At 34.0% G+C, this 24,115-nt stretch overlaps 1 protein-coding gene across 1 annotated transcript in view; it reads right to left on the bottom strand.

Annotated features, from left to right (window-relative positions):
• The window catches only part of MGAT4C (MGAT4 family member C), a 682,332-nt gene that overhangs the window by 315,942 nt on the left and 342,275 nt on the right, over window positions 1-24,115 (bottom strand). The window contains exon 4 of the mRNA XM_046012919.1: window positions 19,078-19,138. The gene's annotated coding sequence lies outside the window, so the exon portion shown is untranslated. The remainder of the gene's footprint in view (window positions 1-19,077; window positions 19,139-24,115) is intronic.

Below are 24,115 nucleotides of genomic sequence, written 5' to 3'. Positions count from 1 at the left end.
TTTTGACAGAAACTTGTCCTATTAAAATTCTTAATACTTTTACAATCCCTTTCATACCAATTTGACATCTGAAATCAAAGACTACTGACACTCAACTTTATTTGTCTAAATGAATCAACACAGTGTTATGCCCAGTACATATATTTCTATAAATAATATAGGAATCAGTAGAAGACAAAATACTGCATTTGAATTCAGACAATGATAAATTTCTTGTATAAACCTCTACTGATCAAGAAAAAACTGGGAAAAATATTGACTTCAATTAGTTTTATTCTTTAGTTGATTTATCACTGGAAACAATTTCTTTCCTTATAATTGAATACAGTAATTTAAATCAAGTATGTTGTCACGAACTCATTGATCTTTTCTTAACTAGCAAGATACATTTCTATAGTTAAAAACAAAATATATTTTTTTTCTTGCAAAGTTGGTTATGTATTGCTCTTTTATTTCAGCTAACCATCTCACAAATCCTGCAGTTTCTACGGGTGACAAAGAGTGGTTGATACCTCTGTGTGATCCATCACAAGTAAAAAAAGTAAACACTTATACTCTATTAAGAGCCAGAAGCATGTTTGGCTTCATCATGATATGGTTTCTGATGTATATTTTCATATTCTTAACATGCCCCCATTCTTTTTGTGCATCTTAGTTACTAACTGATTATGATATATTTTGCATTCATTTTATCATATCACGTTTGATTTTGATATATTTCTTTATTTCCTTTTTGTTTATTTATTTATTTATTTATTTTAAAATATTTAATGTATTCATTGGCAAGAGCAAGACAGAGATGGTGAGAGAAGACAGGAACAGGGAGAAGCAGGCTACCGGCTGAGCAGGGAGCCCGATGTGGGCTCTGGGATCGTGACCTGAGCCCAAGGCAGTCGCTTAAACAACTGAGCCACCTAGGCACCTCCTTTTTGTTTTCAGTCACTTTTAGTTGTACATTTTATTGCTAAACATATTATTTAAACCCAAGAATAGGGGCACCTGGGTGGCTAAGGTGGTTAAGCATCTGCCTGCAGCTCAAGTCATGACCTCCAGGTCCTGGTGTGGAGCCCCACATTTGGCTCCCTGTCCAGCAAGGAATCTGCTTCTCCCTCTGCCTCTCCCCACTGGTCATGCTCTCTCTCTCTTAAATGAATAAATAAAATCTTTAGGAAAACAAACAAACAAAAAACCCAGGAATAATTAGAGCATATTTCAAATACGCCACTTCATTAAGTGTGTATTCTAAAGGGAGGATTATACGAGCAACAAAGTAATTGTACCATTTAGAATAATCTAATTTTATAATAGAAGGTAAAGTGGTAAGAATATATATACTTTGGTAACTAATCCATAAAGAATCAAAGGTTTTGTTTTGTTATTCTACCTCTGCAAAGCAAAATAGGAATATAGTCATTAATTCTTTTCTAGAAACATTTGTTCTCTGCCCCAGATTTATGTCTGGCTGTTTACTTGGTTTGTATCATTCTCAAGAGATATGGCTTATTAGAGCCACTCAGTGGAAGTCATAGAAATGTAATGGCAATTGTTTGTTTTTTTCCCCAAAGAACTACTTCCTAATGATTATTATTCAGCCCTGCAGTATTAAAATGATACACTCAGTTCTAGATGAGAGTTTTTAAAAATTATTTCAGCTATGTTGATACCTGTTATAGAATAAATGTCAAATTTTCTGACCTATAGTAGATATTTAGAAGCAGATCAATTGTTTTAATATAAGTGTTGCCTAATTCACTGATGCTTCACACAAGCATGAATAACAATTTGAAGCTCCCAGATCAATACTATGCATGTTTATTTCTAGTAGCAGACATTCAAACATAGACATTTATTTTGTTGATACTTTAAATTCAATTATCTCTAACATAATTTAGTTCATAGTAGCTGTTAATACTCAGCATTATAAAACGTTGTTTTTCCTTCCCTGTAGCCATGTGTTGGTCCCTTCCATGTCTTTTCATATGAAGTACTCATTAATCATTACATACTTCAGTGACATAAAAAACAACTATTTATTTAAGAATTACTATAGCTTTGTGATACAGGACACAAGAAATCCTTAACCAAGTGCACAAATAAATGTACAGTGGAATACTGGCAAAAGTTTCCAGTTCTAACTGTGCAGTTAAATAGGACTCTGATTTAATCTGGCTTTACCTCCTTGTCTCTGGGGCTGGGCAAATTTAAACCTCTCTGTAGCTCAGTTTATTTATCCGCAAAATGAGTAAGGTGGAAAGGCCTAAGGGAGGTATGGGTATTAAAAGCAAAAATCACAGGACTTTCTATGCAGTTCTTTTGATTCTATTACCTTCAAGGGAACTACATTCTTGGGGTCAAATGGTGTGATTAGCATTGTATGGGTTTTGAAATTAGGAAGAACATTTTACCTCTGCTAATTGACATGCGACTTTGAGCAAATTGTATTTCCAACATGAGTCTGTTTATTATTTATAAAGATGAAGATCATACTTTTATATAATATTGTTGAAGGGTTAAATGAGATAAATCATATCTTTTCATTGTAACTAGCCAGTAAATATGATCTTAGCCAGCCCCTTAGCTTTAGAAAAGAATCATAAAGATTTAAATCCATTAGACTGGGCCCCTGGGTTGCTCAGTGGGTTAAAGCCTCTGCCTTCTACTTGGGTCATGATCCCAGTGTCCTGGGATAGAGCCCCGCATCAAGCCTTGCATCCGGCTCTGTGCTCAGTGGGGAGCCTGCTTCCCCCTCTCTCTCTGCCTGCTTCTCTGCCTAATTGTGATCTCTGTCTGTCAAATAAATAAATAAAATCTTTAAAAAAAATAAATGAATCCACTAGACTTTGTAATAAAATAGTAAAATTTGTATTACAGAAAAGGCAGGTGAAATTACTAAAGAGTACATAACTCTTTTTTAATTTTTAAGCAAACATAGGTCATACTTTATGTCACAGAAGAAAATTGTTGTTTATAGAACAAATATCCAATCATTAATTAAAAAAGAAAACCACGTGAACTTTTATATCTCTGAAAGTGGGCAAATATTGTACCAGTTGTGCTTCTCCAAACAACAGCAAAAAAATTCAACAGAATATGGGCAATGAGAGGTGAAAGCAGTCAATGATTAAAGGTCAAATATTTTAACTAACTCCAAAAGTCACTCTAAGAGTCCTACCTTATTTCCCTTTAAGCAACAACAACAAAAATAAGGTAGTAAAATAGTTAAGAAGGATAATTTAGACAAGCTGTATTTTAATGTCAGGAAGTATTTTTACACAACTTCCTCAAATATCAGAACACTTTTAAGTCAGCTCAGGCTCCCTTTTTAAATTTTTTTCTTAAAATAACTAGAGTCATATCATTAGAATAATTATAATCGGGTATGTAAATACAGTAAGATACAAACATTTAGGTACTAATGCAAAGAGACTAAAAATGCTCTTAACATTTTTTTATCTATTTACAATAAATCATAATACAATTTGACCATCACCTTAAGGTCCTACTATGCCCCATACTAGGGGCCCATTGCCCACAAAGTGTTATCTCCACAGATGTGCAGGATTGGAAGATTTATATCAATAAAGGACAGGCTCTTTTTCCGCAAGTTCTCCATTTACCCTCTGCCTCAACTAGCTTGTTAAAATTATAGACACTTTTGCCCTTGGCCATCTATTAATTTAGGGCACAGTGCTATGATAGGAAGAAAAGGAAGGACTAAGAGGAAATTTTCGCCGAGATTTTGATGTTTTTGGAAAGATCCTGCAGGTGGAAATTGTGGGTAATGTTTGAAACTGTTTGTTGCTCAGTTTTATTTCCCACATCACCATCCATTTAATAATGAGGATAACCCGCAATAGGAAGACCTTTCTGGAAGTCTGCTTGTATCTGTGCTGTGGACTATTCTAGTAGGTGCATGGACTTTTCCCCAAATTCTTGAACATCTTAGCAACTCATGCAGCTCTTCTGAAACTTAACAACCAATGACATCTGCTAAAATTTTATGACACTCAAGTTCACCACTTCTAAGAATGAACTTGGCATGAGCAGTAAATGCCAATGATGTTGGCATTTAGAGGCTAAATGATGTTGAATTTAGAGGCTTTATCATCAGAGAAGTCCTAAAAATTTTGGCTTTCTCTGGAGGTATTTCTGGAATTTTTTTTTACTGAGAAAATTCAAGGTACAATTTTAAGGTATAAGTTTTGCTGATATTTCTCTGGAACTTAGTAGAAAATGTATATGTATGCTTGTGTGTGCATATATTTACATTTATTTTAAATGAGCAGTTCTATCTGCATATTCTAACATTCTAAATGATGTACTTTTAAATACATCACCAGATAAAAAAGCTAATCATGCCTTAAGAAAGCCTAAAACACAGTTACAAATAACATACTGTACACAATGAATTATACATTTAGAAAGATCTATTTATTTGAAAGCTTTTCTAAGTCAGTTTCTATTTAACCACTCCAAAATATTGTCATTCAGGCCATTTGCTTAGCTGTTGTATTTTTTTCTAAGACAGATTTCACATTCTCCAAGCTGTTGTTAGAAACTGTGTAAGATGAAATAGGAAATGAACAGATAGTATTTGTCAAAAATGCTTACATTTGTGCAGGTAGAGTACCACATATGAAAGTACTGAAGTTTACTTTCAAAATAAGGAAAACTAATCATCCATACTCAGAATTGCTCTGAAGATTAAATGAAATATTGTACATAAAGGACCTGGAAGAATAACTGTCACAAAAATGCTCAGTAAAAACTAGCCATCATTATCATTATTAAGTTTCATCCAGGAGTGCCTAAAACATGTTGCTATTCAACAATAAAATGTTTTATTGTTGCTTTTAATAAAGGCCATATCATTGTATTTACCCATATGGCATTCCCCATGCTTATCTATATGACTAATTCTATATTCTAGGTTTATCTACACACATACACATAATGAATATCAATGGTTAAAAAACTATTTGGAAAACTATTTTTTTAATTAGGGACAACTATATGTGTAAGAGTATGTGCATTTGAGTGTGTTTTTGTATTTAACTGTATGACTTTGCAAAACACGTTTAAATAAGATAGTAGTAATTAGTCCAGTTAGTGACTGTTACAACAGTTAATCAGGATCTTTTCTTGAGCACTGACTTTGAAATAATTTGCACCTTTGTTTTACTCCTAAAAACACCAGTTACCTTCGTCCCTTTCTTCATTTTTTTCTCCTTAGCCCCGCAACCTATTGTAACTTTTGTAGCAGCTTTCTTAATGCTACTTCTTGCTTATTTATTTTCAGTTTTAGGCGCCATATATTGATTACTCATTAGGACAGTAAAGAACTGAGCACTCTTTCCTTGTACTCTAACTATACATGCACAAACTTCCTACAACTCTTTCCATCTAATTTAATTGCATTGTAATGTAAGCTAAATGAAAACCCAAATTTTGACAATATAGACGTTATTGATACCACAGTTATATATTCAATGATGATTTATTTTCATATTTCACATAACTTGGTTTTTCTTCACAGTAACTTTGCTTGAACTCCTAATATTTATTTTATTATTTTTATTATTTTTATTGTTATTATTATTATTTTTTGTTGTTATTAGTTATTCACCTTAAACATTAACCTCTCCTCTTAATATGATCAGACACAATAGGTGTTCAACTGATTTCCTCTTTTTTTTTTTAAAAAAAAAGACTCTGAAAAACAACCTGAGGGTTTTGAAGGGTCAGGGGTGGGAGGTTGGGGGAACAGGTGGTGGGTAATGGGGAGGGCACGTTTTGCATGGAGCACTGGGTGTTGTGCAAAAAGAATGAATACTGTTACGCTGAAAAAATAAATAAAATGGAAAAAAAATATATAACATATATATAATAAAAAAAAAGATTTTATTTATTTATTTGACAGAGAAAGATCACAAGTAGGCAGAGAGGCAGGCAGAGAGAGAGGAGGAAGCAGGTTCCCTGCTGAGCAGAGAGCCCGATGCGGGGCTCCATCCCAGAACCCTGGGATCATGACCTGAGCCTAAGGCAGAGGCTTTAACCCACTGAGCCACCCAGGAGCCCCTTGATTTCCTCTTTTTGAAGAAATTTCTCAGAAAGCCTTCTGATATGTTTAGATTTGGCCTGCTGTATGTCTGGCACACCCATTATCCTATTTCCCCTGTACCATTATCCGGGGAATGCCTGTTGCCTTCCGTATTACTTAAATCTCTCATTTCTTATTGGGGTGTGTGTGTGTGTGTGTGTGTGTGTGTGTGTGTGTGTGTATTTCTTCTTCTTCTTCTTCTTCTACTTCTTCTTCTTCTTCTTCTTCTTCTTCTTCTTCTTCTTCTTCTTTCTTCTTTCTTCTTCTCCCCTGTTTTGGTGAAGGACATTCTTTAGCAGCTTCCTGAGAAATGTTGCAAGAACACTAATGCTTTGAGACCTTGAATGCCTAATGAAAGGTTTAGTCAATCTCCATATTTGATGGATACTTTGGACATAGAATTCTAGACTGGAAATTATTTCTCCTCAGGAAGTTTTGGCCAATAATACTTACTTACAATTTTTAACATGGAACAAATTAATCTTTGGTGTCATGCAATAGCCTCATATTTGTACAGCTGGGCCCTCTTTCGATCTTCATCAGCTTGCTCTACTCTTTCCTTCAAAAACATTTACCAACTAAATTTCTGTAGGCATCTTTGCCTTTAAAGATTGTGGTTTGTGAAAGCATCTGAATTTGATAGAAACTAAGTGCCAGTCAAAAATCCCAGTCCATTCTAGTTTCTGGTGTTTTGCATCTAATCTGTTTTTTGTCCTACCCCATCTCTGAAAGTCTGCAGAAACTTCCACTTTCCTGAAATTTTAATATTTTAGTAAGCCTTTTTTATTATGTTCATCCACTGTATTGAGTACTTAGTGGCACTTGAAAACTGAGAAGTTATGCTTTTCAGTTTTTGAAAACTATTAAATATTTTATTGATCACTTCCTATCCACTTTATTGCTCTTGTTTTTGAAATTCTGTACTTCAAATGTTGGAGCACCTAGGTGAATACACTGATTTGCTTTTTTTTTCTTTTCTTATGTTTCATCTATTTCTTTTTGTTGTTGTTTTACTTCCTCTGATTTTTTCTTATTTACCTTCCAACACTATGCTGGGGCCCCATGCTGAGGACTATTGGAACTGAAGCAAAGGGAAAGTTCACTAAAACTGATCTTGCCTTTATTTAAAAAAAATATTTTTTGTTCATTTTATGTTTATGTGTTAATTTTTATGTAAAATTTTTTATTAAAATATAGGGATTTTTTAAATTGCCAAGTTGATTGGTGTACCCTTAAATTTTGCTTGAAGAGAGTACCTCATTTGCTTTCACCTTTGTGAAATGTTCCCTGATGTGGGGCACCTTGAGTGGCTCAGCTGGTTAACTGACTCTTGATCTCAGCTCAGGTCTTGATCTCAGGGTCATATGTTCAAGCCCCACATGGGGATCCATGCTGGGTGTGCAGCCTACTTAAAAAGAAAAAAAAATGTTCCCTGATATGTATCTTTTCATAAAGATAAGTAAACCTAGCACCGGTTGAAGTCTCTTGTGTTTCCTAAGTTAGGTTTTTAATCCAAACCAAGAACACTACAGCTAGTATATTAGACTTGGAATTACTAAAGTCAAACTTTTAAAAATATGGAAACAATAATTGGAGAAAACGAAGATAATAAAGAAAATAAGATACCAAAATAAACAAATAAAAATTCTGACTTAATTAGCTTAGAGATATATGAAGATATTGCCACCAAGAACTGGATGCTATTTTCAAAATGTGAAATATTCAGAGAACAGTTCTTTATTTTCAATCTCTATTTTTATTTTTTTGCCTCCTCCCTACCCTGTCATTTGTTCCCCAAACCAGAGATCTTTTGTGCTGCAATAACTAAGACTTTGGAGAATTATGCAGTGTGATATCAATTATATCATTTCTTGTCTTTTCCCACTGAAAACTTAGGTTGTTTTTCTTACATGTTTGTTATTTACTGCGAGTCCAGAGACTTAGCTTGCAAAATGTTGTTGTATTTTTCTCAACCCCAAACTTCCCTAACTTAAAAGTTTGTGTCATTTTAGTGGAGTGCATGGGGAGAAAACAGAGAAGTGGTCAGTTTACCACCTTTATCTAAAATTTGGCTTTTAAAATGTTTATTGTGTTTATAAGACACTGTATCTTTTATAAGCACAGAAATAAAATGATGTGGGTCAAAATTTCTACAGTAAGATTAAGATGTGCAAAATATATTTACATTTTAGCAAAGAGTTTTAAGCATCTTCTATGAACCAATACTGCACTCTTTATTTATACAATCCTCAAGAGAAAATGGACATAGCAATGGGCATTTTCTATTGTCTAAAATGTTTTATACTGGGGAAAAAAAAAAAAAACAACAAAACTCAAGGTGCTATAGGTACAACCAGGAGGAAGTCTGACCATAGCTCAGGGAAGTCTATCAGAAAACATAACTTCTAAGCCCAGTCATTAAAAAGTTAGAACTGAGTACTAAAAGAACAATAGGAAATAGGAGCATCTCTAGCCAAATATAATAATAATACATATAAAGTTCTAGATGGATAAGAGAGCACGGCAATGGGGGAAGCCTCAAAAAATTCATTCAGCATGTTTAGAGCAAGATATGAAGGCAAGTAGGAAATAAAATTGTCAAGGTACTTCCTCAAAAGGATAAGTCACCTATTCTTAACATCATTTGAATCAGCAGTGTATTTACTGAATTTGAACACTACTATTGACAATAGAAATATATACAAGATTTAAATGAACAAACTTACTACTTGGCTTGCTAAGCACTGTTTGATTCTCAGTTTTATTTAGGAGAGAATAATATTGATAATATATGTAGACTAGATGGAAGAAACTTATACAGATCATGAAGGAAACATGACAAACAAATGTCAAAGGAAACTCTACTTTCTGTGGAAGTGATACTAAGATACATCATGGAGTTAGAAAAAAACACTGAGAACATGAGTTGATTCTTGACATTCTATTAAGGTACTAAGGATAGAGTCTTGGCAAAGCTTCTTTAACAAACTGCTATGACCTTTTATTCCAGCATCTCCCAGTGTTTTAAATTTATCATCATGAAAAATACAGTCAACAAAAGGAATTAGCAGCAAATAGAATTTTTAAAAATGTCTTGGTGTTCAAGAAGTTGAAAATCATATTTACACTCAGGTACTATGTGCTTTGTCTCTGTTACTTATTGTTAGGAAGAAGAAATGACTAAGGGCACATATTTCCAAAGGGCTTAACTGTACCTTAATTGCCACATTCCCAATGCCTTTCTAAAAAGGGCATTTCAACCTAATTGTTTTCTGCCAAGAAACTGTCCCTGGCATTTCTTTGTCTATGCATTCATGATTAATTAACCCTTCGCTAGTCCCTTTAAAACAAGTAATATAATGGGCATTTTAACATTACTTTTAAAATTATTAAAGGGCATGGGAGTCATTCTCTAAGGTACTTTTACTCAAGATAAGTATAATCCTATTGGGAGTACACAAGCAAGAATAGAAACGTGAACTAAACGGTTGTTTTTCCTTCTCTGTATATAATCATGGAAGTAAGATTATTCTCCCCAAAGAATATTTTGGCATTTATTTTAGCATGAATGGTATTGACTCAGGCTTCTCTTCTCACCTTTCCATTATATGAGTAAACACACTCATTTACCCTTGAGAATATTTTATTTATGGGGCAGTGATACTGAAATTGGAACCACAGTCTTTTGTTTTTTCCCCAAGCTTAAGGAAACACAAAGATAAATATTTTTTTAATTTAATTTTATTTTTTTGACAGATAGAGATCACAAGTAGGGAGAGAGGTAGGCAGAGAGAGAGAGAGGAGGAAGCAGGCTCCCCGCCAAGCAGAGAGCCCGATGCGGGGCTCGATCCCAGGATCCTGGGATCATGACCCGAGTGAAAGGCAGAGGCTTTAACCCACTGAGCCACCCAGGCGCCCCCATAAAGATATATTTTTACCGTTATGAGTTATGATCACTTTTGTAGGTGAGAAAAATAATGGATAAAGATTAAGGCACTTGGTTAAGAGTATTATGACATCGATTTCTTCATGTTCTTATCATCATTAAAATTTTGATACTTTATTTCTTTAAGTTTTGGATATCTCTGCATAAACCTTATTCATGAGTACCAGTAACTTGTAGAGCAAAGAACATTGGTATTCTAGATCTTAGCAACATTTGTGATTTGGGACTAGTTTTCAGCTTCTCACAGTATTAATTTTTTCATATGTAAAGTGGAACATTGACCACTAATGTCCCTATTAGCTTCAAATTACCATAAAGAGGTTTTAATTATTTACCCAGGTCTTAAAGTCTCTCATTTAAATATTAAGTGCGTATCAAGATTTAATTTTCATCTTGTAAGTTTTCAAATGCCTTTTTACATAAAATAAATGTGTGAACAGCATTTTTTATTCAATTACTATGGATGAGTATTAAAAATTATTGAATCACATATTGGAAAACATTTTAACAAATGTACTAATTTATATTTAATATTTATTATAATACTAATTATTTCAGTTAATGCCACAATTATTTAATATTTACTTAAGAAGATAAAAATATTATAGGCAAGCAAAAGTAGTTATTAAGACAAAGAGTATTACCAGATATCAAGTATATTATTTCACAGTGACAAAAAGGGTCAATCCATCAAGAACACATAATAAACCTAGTTCTATATGTACTTAAGAGCAGGGTTTACAAATACATGAGACAAAAATTGACAGAATTGGAAAAACTAAATCTTAATATCACACTTTGTTATGGAGAGTTTAGCACTGTTTTGGTAATTAAGAGAGAGAAGACCCCCCCAAAAATATCAGTGAACTAAATTATGAATTCATTTAAACTAACTGACACCTATAGAGTGCTATTCCCAAAATTGTAAGATACATTATTTTTAGAGGTACACAGAGGATTTATTATACCATAGACTAAGGATAACTCTCAGTAAAGTTCAGACAAATAATATACTGTATACTATTTTGCCACAAAGCTATTTATTAAAAATTGATTTAAAAAGATAGAAAATCTCTAGGGGCGCCTGGGTGGCTCAGTGGTTTAAGCCTCTGCCTTCGGCTCAGGTCATGATCCCAGGGTCCTGGGATCGAGGTCCGCATCGGGCTCTCTGCTTGGCAGGGAACCTGCTTCCTCCATTCTCTCTCTCTCTGCCTGCCTCTCTGCCTACTTGCGATCTCTCTGTGTCAAATAAATAAATAAATAAATCTTTAAAAAAATAAACAAATAAAAAGATAGAAAATCTCTAAATAATAAGAAATTAAATATTAAATTTGTAAATACTCTATGATTCAAAGAAGGAATGAAAAAGCCATTTAGAGACCACTTTAGACTGTGTGATAATGAAAGCAGATCATGACAAAATCTGCAGAACACAGTTTAAATAGTACATAGAAAAAAAACTGGTTAAATTACTCGAACTAGTAGAGAACTGAAGTATAAAAATAACTTTCTAGGCTTAGAAGTTAGAAAACAAATCAATTTAAAATTCAAAAAGAGTAGGGAAAAGAAAATCAGTGATAGGAGAGGATATCAATAAACCTGAAAATGAAGAAAAGTATTTTAAAAATCAGCAAAGTCAAAGTCCTTGACAAGACTGATGAAACTGATATATCCTTAGCCGGTTTCAAGACAAAGAGGGTAAATTCAAAATACCATTATTGGAAATGATGTGAACAATACTACAGATCCAATCCACAGTAAAGTTTCATAATCGTACTTTATGAATAGTTTTATGTTAATAGTTTTATGTTACTGTTTAAAACATAAACACAATGTTTATGTTTTATGTTTATGCAATAATTTAGAAACAATTGAGAAATTTTCTAAAAGACAGAAACTGTCATAACAGAAGCTCATCCCTCTATCCATTAAGAAAATTGTATTTAGGGTGCCTGGGTGGCTCAGTGGGTTAAAGCCTCTGCCTTCGGCTAAGGTCATGATCCCGGAGTCCTGGGATCGAGCCCCACATCTGGCTCCCTGCAGAGCAGAGAGCCTGCTTCCTCCTCTCTCCCTCTGCCTGCCTCTCTGCCTACTTGTAATCTGTCTGTCAAACAAATAAATAAAATCTTTAAAAAAAAAGAAAAAAGAAAATTGTATTTACAATTCAAAAGTTTTCCACAAAGAAAATTCCAGTAGCTACCCCAGTGATTCCTATCAATTATTTGAAGAAGAAATAATATACAAACTTAGAAAATTTAGAGAAAAAAGCATTTCCAATCTCATTTTATGTCTTTATATAAAATGAGATAAAGACCTGAAAGGAAAGAAAAATACAGCCCAATATTCTCACAAACATAAACACAAAAATCTTTAATTTAATTTTGCCAAAGCAAATCAAGTTACATATATGATAGATGCTACATGATGACCATGATTGCAATATATTCCAGCAATGCGAGTTTGGTTTGGAATTCAGAAATTAACACAAATTGATATATATACAGTATAGAAAAGACACATAAGATCAAGATCATCTCAAAAGATGCAGAAAAAAAAATATTTGAAATCTAGCACTCATTTATGATAAGAACTTAAAAACTTAGGAATAAAACCTTCTGAATCCCACTAAGAGTATATACAAAGAATTTGAGAGGCAGGGTAGGAGGTTTGGGGGGTAGGAAAGGAAAAAATGAAACAAGATGGGAATGGGAAGGAGACAAACCATAAGAAACTCTTAATCTCATAAAACAAACTGAGGGTTGCTGGGGGGCAGGGGGTTATGGAGAGGGTGGTTGGGTTAAGGACATTTGGGAGCGTATGTGATATGATGAGTGCTGTGAAGTGTTTAAACCTGGCGATTCACAGACCTATACCCCTGGCAGTAATAATACATTATATGTTAATAAAAAATTTAAAAATATATAAAAAAAGATTTATTTTTTCATTTGAGAGAGAAAGAGAGAGAGCAAGAGAGCATATGCATTACAGAGGCGGGTAGCTGGACAGAGGGAGAGGGAGAGAATTCTCAAGCTGACTCCCTATCAAGCATGGAGCTCAATGTGGGGCTTGATCCCTTGACCCTGAGACAATGACCTGAACCAAAATCAAGAGTCAAGTGATTAACAGACTGAGCCACCATTTCTATTCAACACTGTAACGGAAGCTCTAGCTACTGAAATTGGACAAGAGGAATGAAAATGCAAAGGTTGACATGAAAATTTTAACATCAGGTAATATGTATATACACGAAAGCTTATGAAGTGTAAAAAAAAAAATACATGGAGGGGTGCCCAGGAGGCTCAGTGGGTTAAAGCCTCTGCCTTCGGCTAGGTCATGATACCAGGGTCCTGGGATCAAGCCCCGCATTGGACTCTCTGCTCAGCAGGGAGCTTGCTTTCCCCTCTCTTTCTCTGCCTACTTGTGATCTCTGTCTGTCAAATAAATAAAATCTTTAAAAAAGAATACATGGAGTAATAAATGAACTTAGCAAGCCCATAGGATAAAAGGTCAGTATAAAAATGATTGTATTTCTATACACAAATGGAAAATGAAAAATTTAACATGTTAACATTAATAGAAGCATCAATAAACATCAAGTAGAATTGAATCCAACAAAATATGTAGGTGATCTCTATTATGGAAACTATGAATTGCTTCAGAGACTAATAAGGCCTAAATAAAAGGAGCTATGTCATCTTCATAAAGGAGAAGGCTCAATATTTTTAGGATGTTAATTCTTCCTCATTTCTTAGCTTTAGTACAAGTTCAATCAAAATATCCTAAGAATAACAGCTGATTCTAGGATGAAATGGAAAAGGATCTAGAATAGTCAAAATAATCTTGAAAATGAATACATTGATAGTTACACTAACGTATTTCAAAACTTGCTCTTAATCTGTAATAATAACAGACAAATGTAACAATAGCAAACTTCAAGTATTTAATAATGCACAAATGGATGAATAGAACAGTAAAAAGCTCACACAAATACTTTCAAAGAATTTTGGAACAAGTTCTGAGCTAAAAATGATTCTTGATCCCTACATTTTTCAATACACAAAAATTAATTTAGCTGGTTCATAGAATTGAATGTAAAGCTAGAAGCAAAAAGATTCTAGTGAAAATATAGGAGAATGACTTTGGAAACTTGAAATATGCCAAGATTCTTAAATAGCACATAAAATGCTGAACAATAATATTATGCATTTACTCTTCCTACTATAAATGCTTTCAGAGAGTAATGTTCTAAATATAGATCTAGGCAACATGGAATCATGGAAAGATCATGCCCCTGAAATAAAGGCAAACTGGTTAAACTAGTTTGGTAAATACTGGGTTAAATACCAAATGTTAGTGTAAGAATTCTTTGAACTTTTTTTTTTAATTCTTTGAACTTTTAATAGGCTAATGCACTTTTTCATTCTTTAAAAAAGGTATTTGGTATAATATTTTCCAAATTTCTTTGATAATTTCAAAAAGATTTATTATCAGTTATCAAAAAATAAATGATCACAAAATTTCTATGTACATGTTTCACTGTGTATGGTAAAAAGAATATGTTTCAGGAAGTTAACAGATTATAGGTGTCTTGTTCTTCTGCTGTTCAAGTCTAATTAAGTATCTGACCTCTTCTTTTTTGCATTTTACAAGTTGTTATCCTCATGAGTTTTTCCTCAAATGTGTCTCTCAGAGATAAGCCCTGTGTTATCGATATTTTATTTCAGGCTTCCTGCTTGGTGAGTTTATCGAGTATTTGTCAAAGTCATTAGTATTTCCTATGCATATTGATAATGATTCCTCCTCTAATTTATTTTGTAAAGTGAAGCCAGACTAAGTGGAGTACATATACCTACATACATGCAAACCACAGACACATGTGTGGGGGTGCACATATGTGCAGGTAGGTATATAGCAGACACCAAAGGAAAATCTGTAGTACCTACAACCAGATTTTTCTGTATTGACTGCCATTCAAAATAATCACACTCTTATTTTCTATGCTTTTAGAGGAAGAAGCGATTGGACATGTTCAGGGGACAGAGTTACATGCCAACAGAATTCCAAATTCCTTAAACTAGCATTAAATCTTCCACAATCTTGCTCTAATCTACTTTTAAGTAAAATGTCCCTTCATAGCCAAATATAGCATCTTACATCCACCGACATTTAGGATGGTAAGTAATAAGCAACTAATTCTTACTAATACCTTCTTCATGCCTTTCAATGGCCATTCCCTGTGCCAAGAATTCCTTCAGCTTTCTTCAAAGCTTGTGTAAGCTCCATTTTGGGCTCTCTTTGTAGTTAAAGCTCTACTGTATTTTTGAAAGTGTATATTGAATTTCCTTATTATATATTGATTTTACAAAATGAGAGTTAACAATTTTAATAGTAAATCTATAGACTCTTGCACAGTTTCACACATACATACGTACACAGTCATCTCAACAAATTCTTGTAAAATAAATGGATGTTTTTAATAACCATAGATTTTTATTGTTTTTCTTTAAACTATTTTAAAAGATACCTGCAGAATATTTCATAACTACTCTTGGACAATACCAGTTATCTGTGTCATGGCACTTAATATTTAATAAGTTTGGGTAGGCTTTGTGTAGTGAGGAAGCTAATGAAGTCTGAAGCTTGCTGATTTCTCTATTTGTATACCATGTGTATTTGTAATTATTCTGTTAAATAAACCGGTGAGTATATAACACTTGGTACTATGTATTTAACAAATACATTACATTTTTTATATTCCTATTTATAGAATGATTTGGTTTTCATTATCCAATCTTACTTGTTCAACAAATTTTATTGACTATTTATTATATTCCAGGCATTATGCTGGGCACTAAATATTGTGTTTAAGTTTTGTAAGAGGCACAAAAATAAACAAGTAAATATTTTTTCTTCTCTCTATATTTACTTTTATTTTTTTAATAAAATATAAATAAAATGCTTAAAAATTATGGCAATTGCCATGAAGTAAAAAAAAAAAAAAAAACACTTTGTAAGAGGTGATTGCTAGGTTGGATGTTTGAAAAGGACCTTTAAAAAAATGACATATGGCACCTGGGTGGCTCAGTGGGTTAAAGCCTCTGCCTTTGGCTCAGGTCATGATCCCAGGGTCCTGGGATGGAGCCCCGCATGGGGCTCTCTGCTCAACGGGGAGCCTGCTTCCTCCTCTCTCTCTCTGCCTGCCTCTCTTCCTACTTGTAATATCTCTCTCTGGCAAATAAATAAATAAAATCTAAAAAAAAAAATGTTTAAAAAATGACATATAAGCTAGTTTAGCAGAGTCTGAACTATTCATGTAAAGAACAGAAGAAATTTGTGTACAGAGAACTGTTTAAAAATACTGTTTCAACAAAATACTTAAATCCTCTATCTCTAACAAAACAGTTTTCTCTCAATCACTCTAAAAATAATATGAATTTAATCTGTGTTTTTAAATAGTTTTCCTTAAAAAAGAAATGCCTCCTAGTGAAGTTATATAATAAGTTTGTGGAAAACATTGAAAATTCAAAATGTAGATTTTTTTTCCCATCCTCAATAGAAAAAAAAAATTAGAAGGAAAAGGGCAAAAATATGCCCAGTTACATGTACTTTGCATAAAGTATATTGGTATTTTTTTGTTGTTGCTTTATGAACTGTCTGTCTGTCTGTCTGTCTTTCTTTCTTTCTTTCTTTTTTACCAGAGAAATGTTTAACAGATTATGTTGAAATCCTAAAATAGTATTATTAAATCTATTTATTTCACATTCCTATTTATTAAGAGGCCTTATAAGGTTTTAAGGTCACAACGTAATTTAAAGATTGGGAAATGGAATGAATATCTTATTTAAACACTGTAAATTATGCATAAATGATAGAATAAGTTCTCACAGCAATGCCCTACTTACGCTTTAATTCATTAACAAGAAAATTCTGGTTCATGTTAAATGTTCCACATTTTCACAACTAGGACAAATACCAAAAGACTTCTACCATATAAATGCAGCATAAAGTCATCATTTTTATCCAGTTGGAAGAGTTTTCTTTTTACAACTTCATGAAAAGATCATTTGTTTTGGATTGCAATAGAGAGTATAAGAAACAATGGTAAAATTTTAAAAATAGTAAGCACATGTAAGTTTATATAGTTACTTTATCCACCATTAAAACTGCTGTCAAGCATGCTAAAAACACTTTTAAAAGATTTCTCTGATTGCTTTCATTTAACTACCTCTTTGCCATTTATTGACTTAATTTTACACAAAATGGAGCACTCTTAAAACCCAAAGGAAGGTATTGGGTTTCAGTTTTATATAACCCAGGATGGAAATAATAACAAAAAAAGGTTTTTTTGCATATGTTAAATATCCCATATCCAAAAAGATAGAACTAAAGTCTCTCAGCACAATTTTAACACATAAAAAATAAGCATCTCTTTCATGTCCTTTTCAAATTTGAACTAGTGCCTGTCTCATTTTCCAAGGTATGCCATTTTCTCTCAAAATATATATGGGGTAATAAAGTGGAATTTCCACAGAAGAAAACTATACTGTAAATAGGAAAAAAAAACTTTATTTTCTAAAGCTTTCTCAGTTCTGCTTCTTTTTTTTTTTAAGTAAAATTAATGCACTTAAGTACATATGTCTTTGTTTAATAAATAAAGAAGCCATGGAAATGCATTAATCAAGAGTTAGGTCATTATTGGGAAACATACTTAAACTACTTAATCACCAGAATAAATGACTGTGCTAACAACAGAAGGGATGATTAATTTTTGTTACAAACACTTGCATATTAATAGATAGTTAAATTTTTGTCAATCCTTTTCCTGTTGAAATGTTCTAAGAGATCATCTAACATATGTTCAAATTACCAGCTTTCTAATAGATAAAAATTCAGTAGCAAGAAGCTATATGAATCAAGCATGCACCATCTCGCAGCATAGGTCTGATGACCCCTGAATGTGACCTGCTCCCAGAGGAAAGCAATTTAATGCTCCATGGCACAGAGAACAGTATGTATGAATCACAAAACCTCCAGATAAATTAGTGACAGGTACATCTGAATAGGATTCTTTCTAAGTCGCTTATCTGCAGCCAGGCAAGCTTGTTTCACCCTCACTTTCAAAGATAAAGTCACTTGGTATGTGGCTGTGGCAGATTCTCAAAAAGCAAACAGCCCCCATCGTCCATTATTGAGGGGGAAAAAAACAACAACAAACCTCCTCATTTCAGGTACTGTGTACGGTGACAGCAAATGGGATAAAGTGAAAACTATCTGCAGTGGGAAAGTCATCAATCAATACCAGGCCTTATGTCTTTAACTTTCATAAGCTCGGTGCCTCTTGCTCTTTCACTTTTATTTTTGACAGTTCTGATACCCCAGAGTTGCAGCCATGGCAAAGTTCAAGAACAAAACAACAGGTTGTTAAAGACAACTTATCAGAGGCCAAACAGGGAGAAGAGATGCCAAGAATTAGTAAGTAGCTGAAAGACAGATCTATGACAGAATGGGGCAGAAAGACACAACAAGCTTTTTACCTTTAGCAGACTATGGATTCCATTTGAAAAAAAAAAAAAAAAAAACCCATAGAAAAACTGAGATGCTAAATACATGCTCTAAGCACTTAGGGAGGTTGATCATAGAAAAGATGAAAAATAAATCATGTTCAAAATAACACCAAAAATATGTATTTGTGAGAGACCTTATTTACATATCTTATCAACTACAGACACAATGGAATAAAAAAAAAACTACAAACTGTATGCTTTAAACTGAATGTCAATGAATAGCACAAATGTACTGTCTTCAAAGTTAAACATGAACTACGAAAATTCTCTCAAAGGGAACAATAAAACAGAAATATCACTTTTCACTTTCCGCCCGTCTTATACTTCTCATAGTCTATAATTACACTTACTCAAGACTTTCATTACATATCTTAATAAAGGCCATGTCATATCACTGAGTCAGTTATATAGCATAGAATTCAACAGCACAAAAAAAGAAAAAAACAAAACAAAAAAGCAGTACTCACGTTTCAGGTTCTGTTAGTAGTCCTTCTCAGGCAAAATCAGGGTTGTGCTTTCTGGGTGAATCTGTGTTAAACCAAAATGACAAAAATCTCAGTTTCCCATGGCACTGCCACTTAGAATGCATACAAATAAACCCCCAGTTAGTCAAGGAGGAAAAAATTGCATTAAAGAGTACTGATTTGTAAATTTGGTCTTTTCAAATGCAGATAATGTTTGCCCCTATTCCTCTCCGCATATCTTTGCAAAATTTCTGCCCAATGAACTCATTACTGTAGAAACTCAACTATGTCTATGGTCAGTGAATGAAATTCAGGTTTAGGATTAACCTTCACAAACTTGCACAATGGGGGCACCTGGGTGGCCCAGTCAGTTAAGCAGGTGCCTTAGCTCAGGTCATGATGCTAGGGTGCTGGGGCCAAGCCCCACATCTGGGTCCTTGCTCCACAGGGAGCCTACTTCTCCCTCACCCTCTGCCTTCCTCCCTGCCATGCCCCCTGCTTGTGCTCTCTCACTCTCTCTGTGTCAAATAAGTAAAATCTTAAAAAAAAAAAAAGTAAAATAAATAAAATAATGCACAATTGTTGGGCACCTGAATTTGAGAGAGACAAGGATGATGCTAGAAAGAAAAAAACAAAAAAAAAACAAAAAACAAAAAACAAGCAAAAACAAAAACATAGTTTAAAAATGTACAGTATGATAGATTTAGCTAACTTAACTATTGTCCTGTATATGAGGTGATTCATAGTATTCTAAATGTATAAAAATGAAAGCAAATCCACTTTGAAAACACCAATGCCATATCCAATGACACTTGGGAGAATATAAATATAGCTACTATTTTACCTTCTTTGAAATTACACAGGTTTAAGTAAATTGGATATATGTCCATTACAGCTACAATAATTTAAGCAACATTAAACACCACTTAAAATATGGAAGAACTTCAGTTAGCAGGCAATAAAAATATTATTTCTGCTCTATCTAGCTACTGTGTTTATATTGAGTTATTTATTTACAATGTACTTTAACATTATCGGTAATTTTTTAGAAGCTCCAGTAAATGGAGAACTAAAGTGTTCAATTAAAACATTAAACTTTACTTGTGAAGTACCATATTATAATAATGTTAGTTTATTTTTTATGAATTAGAAAAAACTATGAAAATTAGAACAATTCGTTTAAATAGTTAAAAAGCTAAATGTCATGTGTGTATTGTTGAACACCTTATTTAAATTATATAAATAAAGAGTCATGTAATAGTTCTAATCACTATATGTCAGGAGTGTTTTACTGTATAATGGAGTGTTCAAATTTTCTGGTTAATTATTCATTAAGTCAACAAATAGTTCTTGACTAAGATGACCTTATAATTCCTCTCAGCTTGACTAAACTTTAGAAGGGTTTCTTTCCTTCACTCTAGGCCCTTGACCTCTCTTTTCTTAGAACATTTGCATTAAACTTGCAATGGTGAATTATTTTTTCTGCCCCTTTGAGAAATAAATTTTCTCCCAACCTCTTGTCAGTTTTACAACCCATATTATCTCCAGGACTTTGGAAGCTGTACCTTTGAGATAATCATTAAGATAGTGCCTCTAGTATTATGCTAAGTGAAATAGGACAATCAGAGAAAGAAATTATCATATAATCTCACTGATATGAGGAATTTGAGAAAAAAGACAGAGGATCATAGGGGAAGGGAGGAGAAAATGAAACAAGATGAAACCAGAGATAGAGACAAACCATAAGAGACTCTTTTTTTTTTTTTTTTTAAAGATTTTATTTATTTATTTGACAGACAGAGATCACAAGTAGGCAGAGAGGCAGGCAGAGAGAAAGGAGGAAGCAGGTTCCCTGCCAAGCAGAGAGCCCGATGCGGAACTCGATCCTAGGACCCTGAGATCATGACCTGAGCCGAAGGCAGAGGCTTAACCCATTGAACCACCCATGCACCCCATAAGAGACTCTTAATCTCAGGAAACAAACTGAGGGTTGCTGGAGGGGAAGGAGGTGAGAGAGATGGGGTGGCTGGGTGATGGACACTGGGGAGGGCATGTGCTATGGTGAATGCTGTGAATTGTGTAAGACTGATGAATCACAGACCTGTACCCCTGAAACAAATAATATTTTATATGTTAATAAGATAGTGCCTCCATCTCTGAGTCTCTATGTGAAAGTAGGAGCTTAACTTCGATAAGCACTGTTAACAAACACAGATGCCTAATCACATTCATCATCCTTCCTCCAACATCTTGCAGTGTTTTTTCCACTACTTCATCTCAGCTCTTAAAAATCTCCCACTTTTTATTTCAGTAGTTAAGTTCAATACTTCTCCTCCACCTAAGTAATAGTCTTGAATAAAGCCTTCCTTGACTATTTAACACCATCTGGTACAAGTTTTCTTTCACAATCTGAAGTGTCTTTTAAGTGCGAGAATACTAGTAATTCAGTGGTGGAAAAGACAGACATTGTACTTGCCTTCAGAGTACCTACAATCTAGTGGGAGACAGACATGTAAATTGACATATAAAATACAATATGATCCATACCATAACTGCAACAGAGAATGGGACACCCAACAGAAGTGGACAAATGATGAAAAGAATAATAGAATGGGGGGCACCTGGGTGGCTCAGTGGGTTAAAGCCTCTGCCTTTGGCTCAGGTCATGATCCCAGGGTCCTGGGATCGAGCCCCGCATCGGGCTCTCTGCTCAGTGAGGAGCCTGCTTCCCTTCCTCTCTCTCTCTCTGCCTGCCTCTCTGCCTACTTGTGATCTCTGTCTGTCAAATAAATAAATAAAATCTTTAAAAAAAAAAAAAAGAATAATAGAATGGGTGTCTTTGAATCCATCACTTCACAGACAATGAGATATCGAGGTAAACTGGAAGAGGAACAATGACCCAGGAAGAGGGCCTGTCGTGTGTGAAAGCCACAGGCAAAATAAGCACTCTAGGGACAGAAATGTCAGATCAGAATGGCTAGATTGTCTGGTGTGATGCAGGGGAATGCCAGGAAATGAGTCTGAGACACAACCGGAGGAAGACAAGAAGAGGCATTTATGAAGTCATACAGTTGCTTATTTTTCTTTTAATAAACACATTAGGGGAGGTGATATAAGCTAAGGTTCAATGTCAAGGTCTCTGGTATCAGACTCTCAGACTTTGAAATCTGCCTTTCTCTCTCACAAGTTGTATACTAGGCAAACAGTCCATCCTCTCTTCATTTGAGTTTCTCCATTTCATAACTAGGGATATAAAAATACCTCATGATGTTTTGTCAGGATTAAAAAGGAAATATCACACAAAATAGTCAGCACAAGTCTTGGTACATGGAAAGTGAATAGTGGGGTGATGATGATGATGATGATGACGATGGCAATGACCATGATAGAAAGTAATCTATGACGATATTGATCATGAACTACAAACTGTATACCAGGCCATATGGGTCATGGTGAAGAGTTTGAATAAAAGAGAAACCACTAAAGAATTTAAACATGGAGAAATATTATCCAGTGTGCATTTTTGAAACAGCATTTTGATTACAATTAAAAGAATGTTTTGAAAGTTGCAAAGTGAATGCTGTAATCTAAGTAGTTAAAATTTTGAGTAAATATTTGTAGGGATATTAATTAAATGTCCATGTGTGCAGAGTGATTTTTTTAAAAGATTTTATTTATTTATTTGTCAGAGAGAGAGAGCACAAGCAGAGGGAACAGCACTCAGAGGCAGAAGCAGACTCCCCACTGACAAAGGGAGTCCATGAGGGACTTGACCCCAGGACCCTGGGATCATGACCTGAGCCAAAGGTTGATGCTTAACTGACTGAACCACCCAGGTATCCCTAGAGTGGTAGGTTTTTAATAGAATGGCCTAATAGGGTAAATATACCTCTATGTATTAACCATTGTCTGGTTATAATTAATAACACAGCCTTGGGGAGCCTGGGTGGCTCAGTGGGTTTAAGTCTCTGCCTTCAGCTCAGGTCATGATCCCAGGGTCTTGGGATCGAGCCCTGCATCGAGTTCTCTGCTCAATAGGGAGCCTGCTTCCCTTCCTCTCTCTCTGCCTTGCCTCTCTGCCTACTTGTGATCTTTGTCTGTCAAATAAATAAATAAAATCTTAAAAAAAAATTCTCTGCCCTTAAAAAAAAAAAGTAGCACAGCCTTTTACTCATAAAACTGTCCTGTGTTTAGGTGATAAACTATATAGTATTTGTCTTTGTGAGCATTGATTAGTACATTTATAAGGGGAGTTTTGTTTAGCCAAACAAATCAGTTGAATGGATACTGTTCCCAATATATAATACATTAGTAATCATAAGAGAAAGAACTACCCTTCTTTTTCATATTTATTTGTCAGACATGGCTTTATGCTACTTACATGTATTACCTCATTTAGTTCTAACAACCCTATGGGTGTTATTGTTATAGCTCTTCCACACATGAGAAAATTAGAGCATATTGAAATAATTTGCCCAATTTGCATAGCATGTGGAAGAGCATAGATTCAAACCAGATAGCCTGGATCCAGAATTTGTCCTCTGAACCCCTATGTGAAAAGTGCCATAATAGAGAATTTTTATAGTATCAGAAGCTCAGAGAGGACTACTGTAAGCTAAGAAGACACTAAAGAATCACACAAAGAACACTGGGGCACTAGGAGAAGAAACTTTTTCAATAAGGTAGAAAGCACAAAGAGGATAAAATAAAAGTAGCTTTAAAAAGGAAAGGATATTTCAGGTAGATTTTAAAGAATGAATAGAAGATTTATCTCCTTGAAAACTAAATATAGTCTACTTTAAAGAAGAATCTATAGTGGTACGTATTTTTCCCCTACCCAACTAGATCTGATCACTCCATCTTCTAAATTTATTAAGCTTACTTAAAAATATGTTTGTTCATTCCAAATAAATCTGTAATCAATAGCATTCTGATAGATTTCTATTATACATAAATGAAAATCTAAAATTCAAACTCCTGCAACAATAATTTTTTTCTTTCTCAGAAACACCAGGCGTCTGCTATTTCTTCTGGTAGTATA

Source organism: Meles meles, chromosome 7 (assembly GCF_922984935.1).
Source record: "Meles meles chromosome 7, mMelMel3.1 paternal haplotype, whole genome shotgun sequence".
NCBI lineage: Eukaryota > Metazoa > Chordata > Mammalia > Carnivora > Mustelidae > Meles > Meles meles.
Note: the sequence above shows the minus strand (reverse complement) of the source record. Positions and strands in the feature narration are given on the sequence as shown.